The following is a 10,824-nucleotide window of genomic DNA, read 5'->3' as shown; positions in this document are numbered from 1 at the left end:
ACAAGTTATTTATGCCACCTTATCTAGATATTGCGGCCAAAAGTTAGTAATTATGCACCAATTGTATGAAAATTAACCTAGTATGAAAATAATTATAAATGTTTGCAATTACACCCACTAACGCCAACAAGATGGAGGACAAGCCAAACTTTACTCTGTTTTCCAGGAGACCAAGTCACCGCTTGCGCTCAAGGCTCATGAAAAACTAATCAATGCATCTCTGTAACATTGTGCCCGTAGATCCACCATGAAGAGACGATTACCGAAGTAACGGCGCAATGCGACAGTCGATCCAAAGCTATGCTTCAACCGCATGCGGTAATAAAAACAAACACCGCATGTGAACATATGATCAAAAGATGCAACTGAGCAACGCAAGAGTGGGAGATTGAGACACGTGTACAACTAACGATTGTGCAGAATTGATGGTCTGATTGCATAACAGAAGGAATAAAATCCCTCCATCTCCGGAATTACCATAAAAATCAAGTGGGGACCACAAGGCCAGAGTCAAAGAACTGCTCCTATAAATATCACAACGATTTCAAAGAAAAATATGCTAATTGATACTGGGCTAAGTGTTGTAAGATTTTAGAGAGAAAAGAATGAGATGAGTGCTGAAGAGAAGAAATCCAGGAAGAGAACGAGATAAGGCCGAGAGGTAAATCTCAGATCCCACCTATCATATACTCGATTGAAGCTCTGTGCAGAGACCCCTACTACCGGTGGAGCAAGCCTTAGAGGGAAGCTCTACCTGCCATCGAAACCATCCTATCCGGCAAGCAGATCTCCATCGAATCTGTGCCAAGACATTGGCACGGGATTGTATCTGTTCTATCTCTCTTTCATTGTATTCCATATTTTCTTTATCTCTTCATTCACACATCATGTATCAAACACTTAGTAGAAATATTAAATGTTTCGATAGATTTCGTTTACCATTTTTTGTCTATCTCCGTTCACCCATTAGTCACTTTCTTCATGATGTTTTCTTAATCCCTTGATGAGCAATATGAAACACCAAGAACTTAATATGTATTAAAGTTATAAAATACGTTTAACTAAAGCATACTAGACGGCATCTTCACCTGTGAGAGAAGAAGTGAAGATGTCATTCTAATTTATCGAGAGAAGGTTAGAATAGTGCATTAACTAAAACGAGTAGTACTTCCACACATGGAAGCAACCTTGCGTTCATTACGTTAGACTCTGTTTCACCACATACATGTGGGAAACGCGACCGATCACTAAGAGGTGTACGCCAAGAGAAAAGCGGAACAGTATTTGTACCTTCAATTCAATTAAGAACTTGCGTTATTTGTAATACTTATCTTTCTCTTTCTAATCTGTTCACAAGACTTATCGTCGCATCCCACGTCTTTGCACAATCTTCACAGCCAGCCTTAATCCTAGTATATTGCACATAAAGCTTGTATCTTGTAACATCTAGCTTAGGTTTATTGTATTTTTATGTTTTATCGCATTTTTACCGATTTCCTTTATTTTACTGCAATTTACATACTACACACACCTTTTATAAAGAATTAAAAACCTAGTCGCATTTACCATGAACATACCGCAATAATCGGCACCACTCCCCGTGTTCGACCTCGGATCATACCGAGAAACTTGCGGTGCAATTACACTTGGTTCCATCATAAGGAAACTTGTGACAACGCAGGGCATACTACCTGAGCAATCCTTAATTAATGCATAAATAGTAGTAGTATCGCATCATTACTAGCATTTAATGAAATTCAATCATACCGTAGTGTTATAAGTGTCAACATCACGCTTCATGCAATGTCTGTCATTACTATACATAACTTTTAGATACATGTAATAACCAAGCAAACATGCTTTCCATACACCCTTATACTATAACAATTATAATATAAAGATGATGCATGTCAATGTATTTTATGCATGCATAAATATAACTTTTATATTATATGATGCATGAGCATGCTCTTACGTAATTAAATCATGCTACTCTAAATTATAACATTTATAATAAAGAGATGATGCATGACCAATACAAAACCTAATGTGGGATTTTCTATATGTATATACCATATGACATATAAATAACCATACGTCTCACGTAATAAACCAAAGATTAATGGACCAGGATGAACCTTTACAAAACCAGAATGAAATAATTCTATCTATTACATTTTTCATCAGCAAACTGGTTCACAGGCGAACTGAGTCTTGAACCGCCAGGTGAAGCTCCATTGTTTAGTGAATGTCGTAGGTAAACGATCGTTTAGAGCACACTAGACGATAATGCGAAATGCTAAACGATCGCTTAGATGATAACGAGGTCGTGAAGCCTGATCATCTAGACAATCGCTTAACACGCAAAGAGGTAAACGATTTACCGTGTGTTACTCTACGATCGTTTAGTTAGGTACAAAATGATGAAGCTTGCTAAGCTAAACGATCATCTAGTGCCCGCACGCATCAAACGACACCCGAGTATCCAATATTTAGTGATCGCCTACCCCATCATCTATACGACTCGATCAACTCTTGATCGTCTTTTTCCTCAAAGAACCCAACCCTTACTCCGAACTTCTTCACAAACGACTCAAAACTCAAACTAACTTTGAATTACAGACTCGATAATAATTAATTATGTCTAAAAGCGCAGAGGTCTTTACAATTAACCGAAAATGTAAAAGAATTAATCAAACTGAGGTTTCATCCCAGAAAACTCCATTAATCCACACATCCACAAACAATTTCACAATTAAACAGAGAGTAGAAATGTTGCACCCATCGTGAATGTATATGCAATTCTTTGCATCAATGAAATTGGAATATCATAAACCTGGCTCTGATACCAATTGAAGGAACTCTTAAACAAGAGTACCTATGAGCGGAAGTGGATCTTTCCGATTTCATTGTGACAAAATTACCATACATACATTCTAACATACAAATATGCATTGTAACACTAATTACTGACATGCTTTAACAAATAAAATACAAAAGACCGAGAAAATGTACCAGTTGAAGACTTTCTTCAATCGAACTCGATCCAATGGAAGCGAACTCCTCACGCTCCTTATCGTCTAGCAAGTAGTCACCTAACAGCACCACGGTCGTTTACACGATCAGCAGCGCACAGACATCCAGCAGCCGAGAATGACACCACCACTCGAAGCCCTTGGAATGAGAATCCAAAGGGTGGACTTTGATGGAATTGGTAGAGAGGAGGAGGAAAAAGTAATCATGTAAAACGAACAAGCAAGTGAGAGAAAGGGATGACTATCGTATAGTCGGGTGCTTTTCGTTTAGGTCGAGGTACACGATCATGTAGGTTTAGTTAAGCGATCATCTATCAAATGGTAAGCGATTCTTTAGGTCTGCTCGGCGCACTAACGATCGTATAGAAAATGTAATCAATCATTTAGAAATCACGGACGATCGTTTAGTGCACGGGTGTGCGATCGTTTAGGAAGACGGGCACTATCGTATAGGCTCTTAATGCTAAGCAATCGTATAGATTCACATAGTGAGCAATTTTTCTTGCGTCTCGTGTGTCTCTCAAAAATGAAAACAATTTTCATTTTATTCTTCAGTTACAAAAACTGAATTCGAACTTCCCATTTTCGCACGATTCCGGAGAAATACTCAGCCAATTATCTCATAACCGCCAAATTAATTAAATAATGAATATAATCATATTATATTCTTAATCTATAGTTTGATATCATATATCTACTATAGTGTTTTCTCCTCTACTTGATATAAATCATATTCATATCCAATTTCCTCCAAAATAATGTATCTCATACATTTAGTCAATTATATCATAAATAATTAACCAGTTCAATTATATCATATATAATCAAACTTCCTCTTGTCAATTTGAACATTTCAAACTGGCCCAAAAACTGATTCTCAACTTTATCCAAGCTACCAAGGGGACCATATAGACCTATGGCTCGAAGCTCCAACGGTACGTGAATAGCTGACGAAACTCTTTAGCCACGAGATCCACCATCCGTTAACTGCTAGGCATTCCACTAAAGATTAATAGCTGAACTCTTCTTACCACAGATATATTTCTGTGTCCATCGATATAACCAATCATGAGTACAATGACCCTTCACAGATGCTCGTAAGTACAGTTGGGCCAATCTATCATTTTGCCTCTTTAGTTACATCTCACTCCTTAAGTACCACTGATCTCTCTAGTGAACAATACAATATAGTCCAACTATGTGTGAACACCTCTCGGGCCAAGAGAATGTGTGTGGCGCCACAACATTCAAGCTCTGGAATCAGCCCTTAAGGGAGTTATCTATCTACTTACCCCTACTTCGAGGAAGGAGTGAATTTCATCTTGTGTAGTTGAGTTTCCAGCTCCCAAATCAAACGAATCCTCAAAGTGGTAAGTTTGAGTCAGCGACCTGGCCACTCGCACCCATGCAAATCAAAGGACCGCCCTCAATGGCAGGAGTTCCCAACTCACTTAGGATTGAGGTCATGTTACCTATGATCATCCTAGTGAAGTGAAGTCTCTGTCATGAACGGTGTTATATAACGAGACGTTAACACTTCGTAGTCAGGTCTTATACAAACTCTTTGTATATGACGCCCTCACTCGCATGTCCCCTACATGAATGATCAGGATCAGACCATCTGTTACAAGTTACAACACTTATAACTATTCCACAAAGCGGGCCGCATCCATAGCATTACCAGGATAAAGTTTCCTCCTATATCCATATACTACAGACCATTTTGGTTATCACTTAAGACATGATCCACTTGTATGTCACCACATACATGCTTAAGTTACATACAGACAACCAGAGATTTTAGGTTTATTGGTTTGTGGTAAAGCAAATAAAACATTCAACTGAGCAAAATCAAGAAGTGAAGTAAAATATCATATATTATACATTACAAGCGTTCGTACAAACTATTTACAAACTACAGGACATGAGACTTTAAGGCATCAACCACAACAGATGTAACTATAGGGGCAAAATGATAAATATGCCCAGTTGTACTTACGAACGATCTGTGAAGGGTTATCACACCGTTGATTGGTTAATACGGATACAGAAATATATCTACAGTGAGAAGAATGCAGTTGTCGGTCTTTAATGGAGTTCCTGGAAGTTAACGGATCGTGGATCTCGTGACTAAAGAGTTTAGTCAGTTATTCACGTACCGTTGGAGCTTCAAGCTACAGGCCATAAGGTCCCCTTGGTAACTCAATGGGGTTCAGCCAGATTTTGGGGTTAGTTTGAAGTGTTCAAATTAACAAGAGGAAATTCAATTATATGTGATATAATTGGTGTGATATATGAGATACATCAAGTGGAGGAACTAATGTAAATATGATTTACATTAAGTACCATAAAATAGAAAAAGAACTACGGTTTATATATTTCATGAGATGAAATATTAAAACTATAGGTTATAAATATAATATGATAAGTTGGTTATCATATTTATTTATAATATATTAATTATATGATAACTAATTTCTTTTTCTCTAATAACCGATTGAGTGGGAGGTTATTGGAAGTTTTATGGTAACCGTGAGATAAAAGGAAAATTGTTCTCCTAAATTAGTGGTTGATCCATTCGAAAATTAATCACGGTGACAAGCTATCAAGTGAAATAATTTCACTAAGCGATAGCGTTCAGAGACGAAACTATCGTGTAGAGTTGACTATACGATAGTCACTCAGCTGATCGTAGTTACACGATCAAGTAGCAAAGTCTATGAAATAGGCTTCAGTTTACTAACGATCAAGCATATCGTCTATACGATAGATCAACTTCTTATCTCCCACTTGCTCGATCGTCTACTCGATCATAGACTTCCAGTCTCTTCCTCAAGCGAAGATCATACAGAGTCCACAACTCCTGGATTCTCACACCGAGAATACCAAGGTAACCATTATGGTGGTGTCCGTACTCAGTTCGTGAATCGAGTTGGACTCGATTGGGTTCAAAAAGCTGTTGGTTGTTCATGTTGTTCATGTGGTGATCGTTCCATTCGAGTGTTGCTGTCTGTGGATGCATTATAGATTGTTCGATGGATTCTTAAAGAATGGTTCTTCAAAGGTATGCATCCTCTATCCCTTGTATCATCGTTTAGCATGTTGTAATTTCTATATTTGTCTGACCTGTTAGTTTCCGTTTAGACTGTAATTGTTTTGTGTTCAATTCGAATGTGATTTGGAACGATCCCTTCTACTGCTCATGGAAATCCTCGGGTTTGATTTCCTTCAATTGCTATCATAGCCCGGTTGTTTTGATATTCCAAATACCATTTCTGTATTGAACTTCTTTTACAGTCGTGGTAGGTTTTAAGTTTTCTGCATTACATTTAAAACTTAAAGGCATTTGTGGATGTGTTGATGAATGTTTAAGGGATGGTTGCCTTTGTTTAAAGCTTTCTTAAAGTTTACAAAGTGTTAATTTGTAAGGACCCATGCACTTTTGGGCATAATTAACAAGCAATCGAGTCTGTATTCAAAGTGTTTGAAGTTTATTGAGTCATTCATGATGAAGTTTCGAGGCATGGAAATGCAGTTTTCATCGAGGAAGAAGACCAAAGGTTGGTCATATCATGTAGCCTAAGGTAAATGATTGTTGAGATTTTGCTAAACGGTTGTGTAAAAATGTTTTTTCCGATCGTGTACTATTTACTAAACGATCGTGCTAAACAATGGGGTAAAGCATTTACTCTATAGTGTAGCGTTGGTTACTCAATCGCGTGGACGCTGAAGGTAAACGATCTCATTGACACTCATCATTTGATAAAAGGCCCACGCACTAAACGATTGTGTAGTTCAACATGCCTCATCACATAGTCACTGACTACGCGATCACCTAGTATACGATACCATGACACTTACTCAGAAATCATTTAGACGATTATGCTTTACCACATCGTTGTCGTTTACTTGATTGCTTATGGCTTGTGTTGCACGATTGCATGCCTTCATGCTTCATTGCATAGTCAAAGTTACACGATCGTTGCTAAACGATCGTTTATGCTCATACAGCATTGCTAAACCATTGAGTAAAGAGTTTACTCTATCGTGTTGGTGATCACAAGGATTTGGTACACGATCAAGGAGACGCGTTTCTTCGCCCGGAAGATTCAAGACCCGGTTCGCCTATTTGAACCGGAGACTCATTGTGCTTTGTAATAGTTAGCTTTGTTTTTTTAGGATTTGTGGCTAATTATCCCAGTTCATCAACTTTATTTAATGTACATGAGATGTATGTTGTTTATATGCCATAGTGTATGACATACAGATTTAAAACCCACCTTAGGTTATGTATTTTATACATGCACCATATATTATTAGTGTTATAATATAGTTTTTGGCATGATGAAATTACTAGAAAGCATGTGCATGCATCATGAAATATAAGAGATATATTTATGCATGCATTAAGCATATTCATGCATCATCTTTATATTATAATAGTTATAGTATAAGGGTGTATGGAAGCATGTATGCTTGCTTTGTTATATAAGGATTATATAAAAGTAGCAATGAATGAACAATACATGGAGCATGATACTTAGGCTTGTTTATAAATGTTATGAATGCCTTGTATGTGTAGGTTCGCATTGTGTTGGTTTTAGTTGTTTCATGTTATAAGCGTTATAATGAAAATTAGAACTAAAATCGATAAGAAAGAGTTGCATGCGAACTTAGGTGAACTCATGTTTTAAAAGGGTTTTAAAATTAGATTGAGATAGACCTAAGTTAATGGTTCTAATGAGATTAGAAACCTAAGTTTAATCTTTTGAATCCATTTAATAGGATTAGATTGATTTCCATAAAAGATTAAATTTGTATTAAATCTATCTATAAGAGATCTTTTGTCTAAGGAAAGTTCTGTCTAGGCTGGGGTATTTAAGCTGACAGAAATGCAACACACCTACCTGGAAACGTGAATTAGATAGATTTTCTACAAGCATGCGACAGTTGATCAAAGACTTCGTTAAAGAGTTTAATGGATGATGATCAAAGGTTGTTCAACTTTCCAAAGTAGGAGTTACTTTTGGGAAAACCTAAAAATTTACTTAGTTAAAATTCATAGCCGTGTTTTTTCTAAGTAAACAAAATCCTAGGTTATAAAATACTCAGTGGGAGCAAGAGATATATATGATATGTCAATGATTCCACTCACATTTCTCCGTGAATGTTCACTCCGTGAGATTCATGCTTGGCCTCGTGGTACCCTGGGAGCATCCCCTTTCGAATGTTGTTTGCATAAGTCAATATCAAGGTGGACGGAGAGAGTATTTATAGTAAATGGGTGAAAGATGTGTATCAACATGTCTTGCGGTCTCCTTCATTGTTTTGCACCATGAGATCTTCTTGCACTGCCTCGTGGCGCCCTGGGAGCGTCCCCCTTCGGATGGTTTTGTGTGGTTGGTCAATATCAAGGTGAACTCCAGAAATGGATAGGGTCGCTTTAGTTTTTGCCCCAATCAGATTTTTTCCCTTCGGATTGGCTGCTCAAGGTGGAACTCTAGGGCCTAAAATGAAGGGTCACACTTACGGAAAATTATTAAGCAAGTTAATGATTTCTTGACCAAATGAATGATGGCTAGTCGTTATAGGAGCAAGAATTGTTCTGGTATTAATGACTGGTTGAGAATGTCTCAATTCAAAGGAGGGATAAATTGACTACCCTTCGGTGGCTTTTGTCTTACCTTTGAAGCGTCATTGCGAAACTAGATATCACACAGGGTTCATTTCGTTTGCTAAACCATATTGGATGTTGTTTTTTCAACGAGTATTTGCTAAAACCTAATGTAGGTCAATGTGTTTGTTTTTCAGCAACATGAATGATTTTCCATTAGTTGCCTCTTTTAATTTGATCGATTCCATACATTGGAAAAAGTCTGTTAAAACATATTTCGTGGTAAACGACCTCGAGTTTGTCATGGTTAAGGCGTGTCCTAAAGTCCCAACCATTCATGCACCATGAATTATTCGTAATGCATATGAGATGTGGATGAAGGCTAAAATAATCTCCAGTCTTTCTTGAATATCAAGGGAGTACAAGAGAAAGCAAGTGTTGCTAACTCTAGAGAAGTTAATCGACGAGAAGATTTCTCTGAAATGGAACTTGGAGCTTATTTAAGTTCTGATACTGATCCAAATACTCTCCAGAAGAGGAAGAAGTCTAAAAACAGTAAATGTGATTTATTTGTCTTGGAGATGTGTTTGATAGAGAATGATGATTCTGCCTGGATACTTGATTCAGCTGCCACTAACCACGTTAGTTCTTCCTACCAAGGATTTAATTCCTGGCAAACGTTGCAAGAAGGAGAGTTGACTCTTCGAGTCGATACTGGTGAGGTTGTTTTAGCTGTTGTTGTAGGTAGGCTGAAGTTATTTTTGGATAAGAAACATTATCTGTTACTGGATAATGTTTTTGTAGTTCCTCATATCAAGAGGAACTTAATCTCGGTTTCTTGTCTCATTTTCTGAGAGTAAAGTGTTTATTTTCAAGAATGGTATGGAGATTAGTTTTGGTTCAATAGAAAATAACTTGTATGTACTAAGGCCGTTAGTCATAAAAGCCCTACTTAATATTGAAATGTTCAGTACGGCGACAATTGCAAAAAGATCAAAGGTTTCTCCTAAGAAAACGCCCTTCTTTGGTATCTAAGGTTAGGTCACATCAACCTCAATAGGATTGAGAAGTTGGTGAAATGTGGACTTCTAAAGATTTTAAAAGAAAACTTCTTGTTGGTGTGTGAATCATGCCTTGAAGGCAAGATGACCAAACGACCTTTTACTGGAAAAAGTTATAAGCTAAGGAAATTTTGGAGCTTATACACTCAGACCTATGTGGTCCGATGAATGTTAGAGCTCAGAAAGGGTATGAATATTTCATCTCTTTCATAGATGATTATTCAAGATATGGGTATCTATACCTAATGCAATGTAAGTCTGAAGCCCTTGACAAGTTCAAGGAGTATAAGGCTGAAGTTGAAAACTTGTTAGGTAAGAAGATAAAAATACTACGATCCGATCGTGGTGGAGAGTATATGGACCTCGAATTCCAAAACTATATGATAGAACATGGAATCACGTCCCAACCCTCGGCCCTAGATACACCTAAGTAGAATGGTGTATCAAAAAGGAGAAAGAGAACCCTGTTGGACATGGTTCGGTCTATGATGAGTTATGCTCATCTTCCAGACTCGTTTTGGGGATTTTCAATGGAGACTACATGTTACATTTTGAATAACGTTCCCTCGAAAAGTGTTTTACTGTGGAGAGGCCGTAAAGGTAGTTTATGCCACTTCAAGATTTGAGGATGTCCGGCCTATGTGCTTGTGGCTATCCCAAAGAAGTTGGAACCGCATTCAAAAGTTTGCCTCTTTGTAGGCTACCCCAGGGAAACGAAGGGGTGGATACTTCTATGATTTGAGTGAGAATAAAGTGTTTGTGCAGACAAACGCTGTCTTCTTGGAAGAAGACCACAAGGATCATAAACCACGAAGTAAGCTTATTTTACATGAGATTTCTGGCGAGACTATTGAGAGTTCAACAAGAGTTGTTGAATAGGTTGATAGATCAACAAGAGTTGTTGATGTCTGTTCATCTAGTCAACCATCTCAAGAGTTGAGACTGCCTAGACATAGTAGGAGGGTTGCGAACCTACCAGAACGCGACATGGGTTTGACTGAAGCCCAAAACATCATGTCTGATGATGGGGTCGAGGATCTATTATCTTATAAGCAAGCAATGGAGGATGTTGGCAAAGATGAGTGGATTAAAGCCATGAACCAGGAAATGGAGT

This window comes from Benincasa hispida, chromosome 5 (assembly GCF_027475165.1).
Source record: "Benincasa hispida cultivar pf3 chromosome 5, pf3_genome.v1.1, whole genome shotgun sequence".
NCBI classification, from domain to species: domain Eukaryota; kingdom Viridiplantae; phylum Streptophyta; class Magnoliopsida; order Cucurbitales; family Cucurbitaceae; genus Benincasa; species Benincasa hispida.
This window is presented reverse-complemented; position numbering follows the sequence as displayed.